At 35.6% G+C, this 14,539-nt stretch overlaps 1 protein-coding gene across 1 annotated transcript in view; it reads left to right on the forward strand.

The window, feature by feature from the left end:
* The window catches only part of LOC143544179 (disease resistance protein L6-like), a 304,085-nt gene that overhangs the window by 35,589 nt on the left and 253,957 nt on the right, over positions 1 to 14,539 (forward strand). The window lies entirely within an intron of this gene.

Here is a 14,539-nt window from a genome sequence, read left to right on the forward strand (position 1 = left end):
CTTTGAATGTCCCAAAAAAAACCCCGCGACTGGTGGTGCGGGTGGAAGCGGTCAAAAGAATGAGCCAAGGAAGGGCAACGCCAGAGTCTTCATCTTTGACACAAAAAAGCGGCCGACATGCCGGAAACCATTACCGGTACGTTCCTAGTTAACAACACTCATGCTAGAGTCTTGTTTGATTCGGGTGCTAACTTAAGTTTAATAGATTATAACTTTTGTAGTCTATTAAACGAACAATTAATCAAACTTAATAAAACTCTAAGCGTCAAGAACGCTAGTGGCGAAATTGTTAAAATCTCCGAAGCTCTAGAAAACGGAAAAAATCTTATTAGCCGGTTACGTTTTGCCTATCCAATTGCTACATATGACTCTTGCGGGTTTTGATATTGTATTGGGTATGGATTGGTTATCCGAAAACCATGCTCGTATCCTTTGCAATAGCAAAACCGTTGAACTTCGAGCCCCTGATAAACGAACCATTCGAATAGAAGGGGATAAAGATGCTGGCCAAGTTAGTCTAATCTCCATGATAAGGGCTAACAAATGTTTAAATCAAGGATGCTTAGCATTCATGGCCTACGTCACCAAAGAATCTAAACCCAAAGAAATCAAAGATGTTCCTGTTGTTTCCGATTATGCCGATGTCTTTCCCGACGAACTTCCCGGAATCCCTCCCGATCGCGAAGTAGAGTTTAGAATCAATCTCATTCCTGGTACTGCTCCAATCGCTAAAGCTCCGTATCGCCTCGCACCAACTGAAATGAAGGAAATAAAGAAACAACTTGACGAACTTATTGAGAAAGGCTTCATACGACCAAGTTCATCACCATGGGGAGCGCTAATTCTTTTCGTCAAAAAGAAATATAGATCAATGCGCATGTGTATCGATTATCGTCAAAGCTCCGTATCGCCTCGCACCAACTGAAATGAAGGAAATAAAGAAACAACTTGACGAACTTATTGAGAAAGGCTTCATACGACCAAGTTCATCACCATGGGGAGCGCCAATTCTTTTCGTCAAAAAGAAAGATAGATCAATGCGCATGTGTATCGATTATCGTGCCCTAAACAAAGTCACAATAAAGAACCATTATCCACTCCCTCGAATCGACGATCTTTTTGACCAACTTCAAGGCGCAAGTTTCTTTTCTAAAACCGATCTTCGTTCTGGTTATCATCAACTCAAAGTCCAATCCGAAGATATCCCAAAAACAGTCTTTCGAACAAAGTATGGCCATTATGAGTTCACTGTTATACCATATGTACTTACTAATGCGCCAGCTGCGTTCATGGACATGATGAATCGAATTTGTAAGCCTTACTTGGATAAATTTGTTATCGTCTTCATTGACGACATACTCATTTATTCTAAGTCTAAGGAAGATCATGAAAATCATCTTCGAACTTTGCTTGAAATTCTTAGAACCGAAAAGTTTTACGCCAAGTTCTCAAAATGCGAGTTCTGGTTACCCGAAGTGCAATTCCTTGGTCACATCATTAATGTCAACGGTATTCAAGTCGATCCCGCTAAGATTGAAGCTATCTCTAAGTGTGAGATCCCAAAATCGCCAACCGAGATCCGAAGTTTCTTGGGATTGGCCGGCTATTACCGTAGGTTCATTGAAAACTTTTACCGAATCGATGTTTCCCTAACTTCTTTGACTTGTAAAAATATCAAGTATGAATGGGGAGAAAAACAACAAGAGGAATTCGATATACTCAAACAAAAGCTTACCCAAGCACCTATACTGGCCTTTCTAGAAGGTACTGAAGATTTTGTTGTCTTTAGTGATGCGTCTCATTCCGGTTTGGGATGTATACTAATGCAACGAAAGAAAGTAATTGCTTACGCCTCTCATCAACTCAAAGTGCACGAGAAGAATTATACAACTCACGATCTAGAGTTAGGCGCCATAATCTTTGCACTAAAGATATAGAGGCACTATCTCTATGGAGTAATATTTACCGTGTACACTGATCATAAAAGCTTGAAGCACATCTTCGATCAAAAAGAGCTTAATATGCGCCAACGACGCTGGATGGAAACTCTCAACGACTATAACTGCGAAATCGTTTATCATCAAGGCAAAGCCAACGTTGTGGCTGACGCCTTGAGTCGTAAAGAGCACGAAAAGCCAAAAAGAGTCTGAGCGTTAAGGCTAGAACTTCAAGTTGATCTTTTCGAACAAATCAAATCTGCTCAAATTCAAGCGATCAATGAAAACCAAATCTCCGACAAAAAACGTAACGGCACCATTGACTCGTTAGTCAAAGGCGACGATGGTATCCTTAGATTGGGAAACCAGATTTGGGTACCAATCTTTGGGGAATTGCGTGAAAAGATTATTAATGAAGCCGATAAGTCCAAATACATGATGCACCCCGATAGTGACAAAATGTATCAAAATCTCAAACCTAACTACTGGTGGAATGGGATGAAAAATGACATCGATTCGCATGTTGCGAAATGTTTAACTTGTTTGAAAGTCAAAGCTGAACACCAAAAGCCTTCGGGAATGCTCCAGCAACCCGAACTTCCCGTATGGAAGTGGGAGTTAATAACCATGGATTTCATAACCAAACTCCCGAAGACGACTGGACAACACAATACTATTTGGGTGATCGTCGATAGATTAACCAAATCCGCTCACTTCATTCCAATCAACGAGTCGTACTCAATGGAAAAATTAGCGCGTATTTATGTAAACAACATCGTTGCTTTGCATGGAGTACCACTATCTATAATTTCGGATCAAGACAGCCGTTTCACGTCTCACTTTTGGAATAGCTTCCAACAAGCGCTTGGTACAAGGTTAAACCTTAGCACCGCCTATCATCCATAAACCGATGAGCAAAGTGAAAGGACGATACAAACGTTGGAAGATATGCTCCGCGCTTGTGTGATAGACTTAGGTGGAAGTTGGGATGACCACTTACCCCTAATGGAATTCTCGTATAACAATAGTTATCACACAAGTATTCAAGCCGCACCATTTAAGGCATTATATGGTCGAAAATGTAGAACGCCCGTGTGTTGGTCTGAAACTGGAGACAATCAATTGTCTGGATCCGAGATAGTCCAAAAAACCACTGACAAAGTTCTTCAAATCCATGAACGACTTAAGACGGCATGTGATCACCAAAAGAGTTACGCCGATGTCCGTCGTAATCTGTTGGAATTTAATGTTGGTGACAAGGTTCTATTGAAAGTATCGTCATGGAAAGGTGTCGTTCGCTTTGGCAAGAAAGGAAAACTAAGTCATCGATTCGTTGGACCCTTCGAGATACTCGAACGTATTGGCACTGTTGCATATCATTTGCGACTGCCCGAGGAAATGCAAGGGAAGCACGATGTATTCCACGTTTCAAATATGCGAAAATGTTTAGCCGACGAATCCTTAGCAATGCCTTTAAAAGATGTGGAAATAAACGAAAATTTAAAATTTATTGAAAAACCAATACAAATAGAAGATTCGAAAACAAAGAAACTCAAAAGACGAATCTTGAAAATTGTAAAAGTAAAATGGGACTCCCGAAGAGGGCCCGAATATACTTGGGAGCTCGAATCAGAAATGAAGAAGAAATATCCTCACTTGTTCTCATGAAGCAATCTCGAGGACGAGATTTATATCAAGGTGGGGAGGATGTAACACTACGGAAAGTTCGAGTCAAAAATGTCAAACTTCCAAAGTCAAGGGACCAATTCTACCAAATTCCAAAACTCCAAGGTTAAAAACAAAAATTCTGTTTTCTTGTCCCATCGCGATACGCGATGGTACAAAAGACAAGACCATCGCGTATGGCGAAGGGCTTGGTCAAAAGGTTCCAGAAGAGTCAACAGCGATACGCGATCGATGTTGAACCAACGTCATCACGTATCGCGATGACGTGGTCTGACATGTTGTGACACGTGTGCCACGTGGCAGACGGTGGCACAGTGTGTCGCCACATGTCGCCACGCGGCACAGCGTCTGCTACGTGGCAGGCCTACGTGGTGACTCAGGCAGCCTACGTCGCGATACGCGACGGCTAGCCAAGGAGGCCGTCGCGTACCGCGACGGGCTCCAAAATTTTGTCTATAAATAGCAGGTCCGGGATCTCATTTCCACACACCACAAATCAGTTCCCTCTCACTCTAAAACCACTCTCTAAACCTCGATAAACGTGCCTTCGATCCACCTCGTTAAACGTGTCCTCAATCCCTCGTTTACCGTGCCATACCTCAATAATCATATCATACTCCAACGACGATCTAACAAAAAAAGTGGTGCCGTCCCGACGTCCCGACGATCATCTCGAAGTGCGTGCCGTGGAGTGTTAGTTCGTCTCGATAAGCGTGCCAAGGTGGAGTATTGATAGAGGAAGGTTAATAAAGAAAGTGACGTCGAAGTGTTGCTCGAGTATCTAGGGTTTATAAGCCAACAAAGGTAGGCATAATGCCCGAATAAAATAATAATAAAATAATTTAAAAGGCTTAAACCTTAAGTCGAGGTTATACTCGATATCTCGATAAATAAAAGAAATATAGAAACAAAGAAAAGAAAGAAATATAAAACATGTACATATATATATATGTGTGTGATTATTCTTTGTTACAAATATTATTTAGGTAATAATGAGTATTCTTAAATAATAAAGAAAAATATACATTTCTTAAAGAAGAAGAAACGTAGGGTTTTATAAATAAACTAAAGGTTTATAATATTACTTTTTAACTAAAGGTTTTAAAGTAAAAGAGATTTTGAACTAAAGGTTCAACGAGGTAAAGTTTATAAAATAAGACTAAAGGTCTTAAGTCGGATTGAATATCCGATTAACAAAAGTTATACTCGTACTATAGGTGCGAGATAGCAAGGGAAAGACCCACGGACGGTGTGGAAGCCGATCCCAATTGAAAAGGTGAATACGCCACAAACTTTTAAACTTGTTTTTAAACGAGTCAACATGTTATATGAAAAACTTTACATGAGACTAAGTGTATCTAAAAACATTATAAATAAGAGTAAAAGCCTAGCCCTCAGGCTGTAGTATATGTTTGTCTGGATCCTTACATATGTGGTAAAATGCGGTGGGCACATCGCACCACGCTTGGTCACGACCTCCAGCCACGATGGGCCGGACCTAAGTACGTTCGAGTGAGACTGACCATGTGTATATTTATGGTACCTAAGTATGTCGAAACGCTGCGGTGTTTTGCTGGGGTGACCTAGTGTAGAGACTCAAGTTTATAATGATATTGTTTTAACTGAATTATTCCTAAGCCAAGATGGGCCGAGACTTACGTGATCTCGAGGGGTGATTGAGTAAAGAAAATATTTTAGCGTCAGCATATTCACCAGTATTCGCTGCTGACGTATTTTCTAATATTTTGCAGGTAACCAAGAATAAGGCTTGAAGAACGAAGAGCTCAAGAATCCGATGGCTCAGATGTTTTTGTTTAAATACTAAATGTGGTGATTTTGTAAAACTTATAAACAAGTAAACGAATGGAACTTTCGTTCCATCTTTTGTAATGTAAATATTTATAACTTTAAATCCACATGTTTTATAAAGTCTTCCGCTAATAACCCGTAACTCTGATTTATTTACAAATGTGGTACCAACTGTTGATCACACTCCTAGGCCTAAGATGGGGGTGTGACAAATAACATGTTAACCCGTTCAATTCTGTGAATGTTTTGCTTTACTTGAGCATAATTTTGTACGACATGCTTCAAATACAAAATTCTGATCACTATTCAAGAAAAAGTCAATGCTGACACAAATGTTTCTAATTTGATAAAAGTTAGAAGTATTGAAAGGCATGGAGGTAGCATGTCAGAAGTAAGTGGTTGTCATTTTTTCTTAAATTTTAATAGTCATGTGAAAATAATCAATGTGCAAAATCTCGAATCTTTTGATTATTTCCAAAAATGTCATTAAAAATAAATTTAAAACTCAGTCACATTTAAAATTTTAACTTTCATTTTTGTTTTACATTTTCAAGTCTAAACTTTGAACCCCTAACAACTTTGACGATAAATCTATTTCCATTCTCAAATTTTTAAAAATATTCAGATGACCAATTTTTTACGCGTAACAAATCTGAGCCAAATGTTGTTAATTTGTACCAAACAATCTATTTATCAGCATTTAACCCGTAACAAACAAATTTAAGTCTCACCAAAAACTCGAAACAATTCTTGATAAAAAAAATCCCAAGAAACTAAATATGATGAACTTTATTATATTTGAAAGTGATTGGTATATACTATATTTACAAATTAACACATATATGTATAGTTTACTAAATTAACCAAAAAAATTAACTAAATAGATTTAAATCATACATTGGATGTAGGTCCCAAAACAACCACACGAACGGTTTTGCTCTTAACACGATTTTCGAGACGGGTGAGGTAAATCAAAAGACCGAACATAGATAATATAAGATAATTACCGGTTAAAAGATTGATAACATTAAAAAAAGAACCGACCCACCCAAGGTGAGCTCCCAACCTTGGGTGGGTGTCTACACCTTGAAAACACACACTAAAATGAAATACAAAGTTACATTTATAACCAAACAACTAACATTCTAGAAGATCTTCTCCCGTTGAAGCTAAACGCTTGCACCAAAGCTCTCGTCTCGTATCCGAATTTCTCGCCGACATTAATATTTAATGGGTTTCGCAATTTGAAATCGAAAGTCACTAAAATTGGCCTTACATTGGACATTTCTGGAAACTTTTATTTATAGGGACAAAAGTGGAACTTCTCTTCATTAATGGGACATTATGGGAATTTCCCCCACAAGAATTCATGGATTCTCGTCTCCGTAAAATTATTTAAAGGAACAATCGGGGGGAGGTATCTTAATAGGCACTGGACCATGCGAAACGGATAAAAAATGAAACAGATGGAAAACAGATAGATCTAATGCTCGTTTGTGATACAGAAATCACCACACAGACAAACAATAGGCAACAACACCCAAAAGGAGATACAGACACACCACTACCATTAGATAATGGGGTCTAAGATCACCATCCAACGCGTCACGGGTGAGCTAGCATAGACGAATCAATATAACTCACAATCCAATGAGATAAATCAAAATGAAGGACATGACAAAGAATAGGGCGTGAAGTTTAAGTCATTCATGTTGGACGTTTTTTATTGTTGGACCATTTTATTTTACTTTTACCAGTTTACGGATTATGTTTTTGGATTATGTTGGTTTATTATTTGGTTATTTACGTTTACAAGTGAAGACAATTATGTTGTTTTAACGTTTACGAAACTCGATTAACCAAACCCGATTACCCGAACCCAAAACAACTTGGTTTTGATGCCCGATTTTATTTTATATTTGAATTTAAATATGTGTGGGTGTGGGTGTGGGTGTGGGTGTGGGTGTGGGTGTGGGTGTGCGCGTGTGTGTGTGATTGAGAGAGAGACGTGGCGTAGTTGTTTCAACATGAGAGAGAGGAGGTGGTCGGAAAACGTTGTTCTTAGTGTACTGATGGTGGTGGTGTTAGACTAATGGTGGCAGTGGGGTTGAAGATGCAGTTGGGTTGAATAACGAATGGATGCAAACAACAAGGAAGCAAAGCATATGGACGCAATTGGGAAATAATAAGACATTTTAGTTATTTTTTATACTACTAACTGACAAGGGGACGCAAACAGGCTTGCAAACTGCTCATTTTTTAAAAGTGGGACATAAACGATTCCTGCCAGTGAAGCATAGTGTAATTAACTCTTTTCAATTGATAAACTAGTAATTTCACCCCCGCGTTAAGGAGGAGGGGCGGTCGATTCGAATGTTTTCAAACGAAATAAAGAAGTCGGTATGGGTGTAAAGTCTTTGTTACAACAGATTAAGGTTTCTATATATATATATATGTATGTTGTCTAAGAACATATTTTGAATTATACCATTGTTACAAAAGCTTTAGGTTTGTACATATATTAATTATGTGAAAAAGATCCAATACACTAATCCTTAACGTACATTAACGTACGCGAATCCCGTTTTTCACGAATCGATCCATGAAATCACATCACAACAACTCGGAATCGTCAATAGATATCCAATTAATCATTGGTTAACCGAAAAAAACAGTTTTTGATCGTTAATCGATCAATTTTTTACATTTTTCACGAAGACCGTTTTTTGAGCGTTTTAGGGTTTTTGGCTGAGCGTTTAAGTTTTTGTGAGCATTTTCTGAGCGTTTTAGATTTTTGCCTTTTAGCGTCTCGCGTACCTCTCGTACGTTAAGGCATTAGCGTACAGTATCTCTACCCTATTAATTATTATAAAACTTGGAAGGATTATATGCTAGCAAAATGAAAACAGAAAGAGAATACTACTCTAACTTCACAAAGTACAAAACTACAATGCCACGTTTAGCTTAAATTGTACGTATATATAAATGATTGCATTTTAATAAAGTTAACATTTTTAAGTTATTGTAATTTTACATTTATTTTAATTAAATAATAAAAATAAATATGTATAAATATGTTTAGTATTTTCGTATTTTAGAAATAAATTAAAAAAAATTTGTGAAAAAATAATAGGCCCTATCATTGGAAAGAAATAGAAAAAAACTAAGAAAAAGTTAAAAAGATAAAGTGACAAAAGAAGATAAATGAGACAACACCCTTCTCGCATGAAAGATTTGAGATTTTATTAGTTAAACTAATCAACATACCAAGTGGTGCAGCTTAACACCAGGGTGGCCGGGCTCAAAATCTTTAAATAAAAACGAGTAAATTTGCTCTACATGTATAAAATTTCGAACAAAACACACCAAAAATATTACATTACTGTGCAAGATAATGGGGGTGGCCGAGGCTGTCCCATGCCACAATACAAGCTTCCCCAAACATACCATGTTTATAGAAAACAATATAGATATGAAAAGCATACATAACAACCCAACCACTCATTACATCAGCCAATTAGCTATCACATCTACACCTAAATTGAGTGTTTTGAAAGGGCAAGGGATGGACACTGGCCCTTTTAAGTAAAAGTCTTAAATAATAAAATGATTTATGATCACAATACACATGCATAACAAAATATTCAAAAAGGAAAAAAAGATACATATAACATAAAAATAAAATAAAATTTTAAACCGGCCAGTTTGGTTTACTCGCTAGTTTCAAATGCTAAACCGAATCAAACGTTAAACCGACAAACCATTATAACCAAACCGTAAACAAATCGTTTAAATATGAAACAAGGCAACTTGTTTTCAATTTAGACGATTCGATCAATTAATATGTATTGTGAAGGCACCTACTAGAATCATGTTTGATAAACTAACACGGGTCTTTATTACATGGTCATATTAATTCGTAAACATTTACATATGGGCACAAAAGCCTAGTTCAGTTTTATAAACATTAAAACCGAACTGTGAACCGGACCGTCTGAATTTAAAACCAATCAACTTATTTTATTTTAAACGGTTCGATTAATTTATATGAATTGTGAAGAGACCTAATTAAAAACCATGTTTGATAAAATAACATGGGCCATTATTACATATGGTAACACTAGTCCTAAGCATTTACATAGTGGCATCAAAAGCCTAGTTGAGTTTTATAAGCGTGTTACATGTTTTAACTTTTAAGCTCGTATATTTGACCTTGATAAAGTTTAACTCGACCAAATTAAAAAAATATTGCCATTGCTTACAATGTAAATTTATATAGGATTTGTAAGTATAATTTTATTTTATCATGATTAAAAGTATTAATATGTTTAGTAATAAATAGTTATATTATAAACTAGAGGTGGGGAAAAAACAATTTCTAGACTTGGTACTACCTGATCCATGGGTAGGAACCAGGTTTCGGGTTCTCAGAAAAAATATATCCGGACCTACTGGAACCGGTTTCACCTTTATCCGGTCAAAACCAAGACCCGACCCGAGTAAAACCCGATAAAAACTTGGAAAACCAAATCAAAAACCCAACCATAACTAGAACTGGTTCATACTCATTCTTGACTTTTGTTGATCAAACCCGTAACCAATTTCTACCGGGTTTGGGTTTCTGAAAAATCCGATTTGCCCAACCATGTATGGTGGTTGCGTGACTGTAGAAGTTACTTTCTTTGGGCTTTTGTGAGAAAGGGACATCCAACTTTTTTAAGGGCAAAGGGAAAGCTTTGTCTTTTTACTTAGGCCAATAATTAAATTAGTGTTCCAATAAAATATTGCAATGGCGTTTAATTTTATACAAAAAAATTTATTGGTAAGATAATTAATTTTTTAATAGCGTTATAACTTATATTAAATTCCTAATCAAATTAAAACTTGTTTAGAGCCATGTGACAATTACTAAAATGTTCTAGGTAGCATGAGAAGTTTTTAAAATTTCCCCACATTCAGTATTTGATGGTACAATTGACCACAAGACCAGAATATCGATTTTCATATAAGATGTAAACAAGCCAAGTTGTTGATGAATTACTCGAAATAATCTCGCTAAAAGATCGAATAGAATTTAAACAAGGTTAGCCTAAAAATAAATGAAAATTGGATTTTAGTAATCCAGACTATAATTATTAATTAACCATTGACTAATTATTATTCCCTACTAACAGTCTAACGGGTAGCAATCTCAACTTTCAGTTTTGTTACCAAACAATGCGAATCCAACCACAATCTTATAATATGAACAAAAGATCTTTCTCGATCAAACATTTTGCCCCTCATTCTTCGAGGAACAAAAAGAACATTAACTAATTGATATATAGAATATATGACGGGTATTGAAGGGTCGTTTATACAAACAGGCATGAAACTGAGGTTACAAACGTTTGTTCGGAACCCCTCTCGTCTCATTATCATCTCTAATTAAATAAAACGAGGTTAAAAGATCATTTACAAAATAAACAAACATGCATTAATTATGAAAGAGACTTGAGGTCCAATTACGTAAGAATAATCTTAACCACTTGACTTTATGCCACCTCAAGTGGCCATATTGATATTGCCATTAAACCTGTCATCATGTAGTAGTACCTGGGGCCCACTTTAACAGTTGGCAACCAACCTGGAAGGTATTTTTGCTATTTTGCCCCTCAAAATTGTTCATTCTTTAAATTAGGTCCTTGTAATCTACAATATACGTCAATAAATGTAAAATTCTCATTTGATTTAACCAGTCTTATATTCTTTATTGTATCTGGTAAAAAATTATATTGTAATTTATTTACAGATCCAAAAATGCTCATTTCAAAGTATAGATTAAGAAAAAATCATTTTTGGAAACCCAAGTCATGAAAATCATAAAGTTTCATTATTTACTTGTTTTGTTTTTTCACCATTTATTAGGTAAAGTGTTGTGGGCGAATCCCTCTACCGACGTTAACATCCAACATGGCATCACTTTTGCAGGTTAGCCGGTGTTATTGGGCATTAACCACCGCTATGTTCTGCCGTTTTTAGGTGCTATACCACAACGTTATGGCGTGTGTGGTAACCAGGGGCGGCTCGAGCATAGGGCGGTGTGGGCGATCGGTCGGGGCATTTAATTTTCGGGGGCACAAATTTTTTTTATATATATTTTTTTATGAAATGTATATTTAATCTGTTACTCTAATTATATAATAACTAGGTTGGTCTAGTGGTAAAGGGGTATGGCTTGCAATCCAAAGGTTGCAAGTTCTTGTCTAACTTGAGACATTTTTAAGTTTATTTTTTTACATAAAGTTTATTTTTATACACAAAGTTTTTTACACAACCTAAATCATAACCAAGTAAGCCCATTTAAAAATTTAATTGTTTAAACCATATAAAAAACTCATTTACATAAGGCCTAAATTATTTTTTTTTTGCTTATAATATTTCGTTACTCGTTAGAGTCTATGGGCCTTTTTATTTCGGCTCGGCCGAGGAATATAAATTCTCGGAGACGGCCCTGGTGGTAACCAATGCCGACCCAACCTTTTAGGAGGCCTGAATGAAACGAGAATCCGGATTCTTTCAAATTTTATTGTTAGAAGCAAAATAACTAAAGAGTCATTTTCATTATTTAGTATGCTTTTTTGTCTAACTTTGATATAAATTAGAGCCCATATTCAAGTGAAAACCTAAAGCGTTAGCTTGAGTTTACTTCTCTAGAGCCAGCTCAGGGGGGGGGAGGTATGAAAACATGACGGCGGATTCCGACGTGGAGGGTATAACGTTGGGTGGCATTAACCACAATGAATGGCCTTACCCATCTATTTGGAATTATATAACCTAGCTCACTTTTTAATGTATCTTTTGCTATTCATGATTTGCTAGAATTCTTTTCAAAAGACAAAACTCATGCCACTTTTTAATGTATATTCTAGATCGTGAACAAGACCATAAATTTAGAAGAAACCTTAGACAAAAGGTAAGTTACACTTTTTTATGTATTTTTATATTGGTGTTTGTATAAGTATAAACCATAACACATGATGATTACAAGAAAAAAGATATAAGTGATTATGCTTTTATGCACATGCATTAATTTAGAAAAGAATGTGTCAATCATTTACTAAAAATCATGGCATCCTCAGTTAACAACTTTAACTAAGTTCTATCATTACTACTTTCTAAAAATAGAAAAACTTAATGCAAACACAAACAATTTACTTTTAAGCTTTACTTAAAGTGTTTGGAACTCCTCAACATCCAAGTGAGTTTCTCTGAAACCGGATATCAACCGTGCATGCTGATTTTGACACTCAATGCTTGACTCACCCATGAACATCATCAAAAAGGAAACTCACTACTATAGAAAAATCCACGTAAGACAGGTTTTAACATGAGATCATAAAGATCTCAAGCATCGACCATCACATCCAATCCCCCATGTCATTAGACCAGATTGTCAACTGCACCAAAACAGTTTACTAGTATGTTACCTTCATTCTAATGGCAGGAGAAAATCTAGCATATTACTTATCAAGTATTCTTCTGGTTAAAAACAATGGATCGATAGTGACTTACTCAACAATTTTGATCTGATTGTAAAACTTGACTGGTGATTGAATTTGTAGTTTTGGTGATTACATGATCAACTAATCATTTTGATCCCAAAAATTGGCCAATGAGTGAAAAAGGAGGCAAGCATGGCCTTTTTCACTGTTTTTTTAGTTTATTTAAAACTAGTCCGTTTGTTTATGTCTAATACGTTAATATGTAATTAAATCGACACATAGATTGTAAGTGTCGTATTTCCCAATATAGCTCAGTAGTTTCTATAGTATAATCTCACCATCTCATTGAAATATTTCAGAGTATATAATATCTTAATCGGATAAAATATAAAAATTCGTAAAAACACGAAGGCATTTCCTATATAAACATATAAAAAAAATGAATTTCTAATTTCATGAGCTAAATAGACCAAAAATTTCCTTTGTAGACAGGGGAACAAAACTATGATTAGATTGAAACATTGCAACTCTTCATAAAGAAGTATGTAAGTTGACGGCTATAATGACCGGTATTTAGATAGTTAGATCAATGAAAAATCCTCAGTGATAAATAATCGACGAAAACTGTTACTACTTCTCAGAGCTCCCACTCATACATGCTACTACCTATGCTAATTGCCACCAATAAATAGCAACTTACTGATGATGCTATTAGTCACCAATGGATCAAGTTACTTCTGATATTGGTTGCCACTAATGATCTAAAAACTCACTACTGTTAATCAATTCTTACTAAATATTATTTCAACTAATTATCTGAAAATTTTGCCCTTGGCGATCAATCTAAGTATCCCCTCACGAAGTACCACCCTGGACATGCAAACCTCTACTCCCATGTTCGTCAATGTCTAAAATTACAATAGTCTAAAACAAATGTGCACTATATGCCTTCTAACTTGTACTGGTATATACTATAATTTTACTCTGGTATTAATTAAATCCATTTATACTAAAATAACATTGATTACATTAAATCATTCCAAAACAACTATAACTACATATGTTAGAAACCTATCAAACCTGTTAAGAATATGATATATTTTGGCCAAATTTCAAACACACCCAAACTTCAAGGACCTAATACCTAATATACCAAATCTAAATTATTGATCACATAGTTTGTGTCACACACACCATGATTCATATTCCTTTAAAAGATTCGATTCCATTATTATTAATTTATTATTAAACCAATTTAAAAACCTTAATAATATTAAACAATTGCAACTAGACCAAAAAAAAGGAAAAAAAAACAAATAATATTACAAAAGATCCGAATCTAAACTATGGAACATTCCACCAATAACAGTTTTTTCAACAATAATAAACGGTATCATACCAGCATATAATTGGTTGTACTCACATTTTCTTGTACTTTGTCTTAAGTCATATATATTATTTTCATTGCCGGAAAGCTTCATTTTTTCCCGGTGGGTTAAGTTCTTTGAAGGTTTTGTCAAGTGGGTTTTTGTTATTTCTTGAAAGTAACATTTATTGATATTCAAACATGTCTTTGTTGCTTCTTTCTTGAATTAACCTTTTATTTCAAGAAACCCATTTGGT

This window comes from Bidens hawaiensis, unplaced genomic scaffold (assembly GCF_021521415.1).
Source record: "Bidens hawaiensis isolate Kalapana, Puna unplaced genomic scaffold, B.hawaiensis_p1.1 tig00013493_1, whole genome shotgun sequence".
Classification (NCBI taxonomy): domain Eukaryota; kingdom Viridiplantae; phylum Streptophyta; class Magnoliopsida; order Asterales; family Asteraceae; genus Bidens; species Bidens hawaiensis.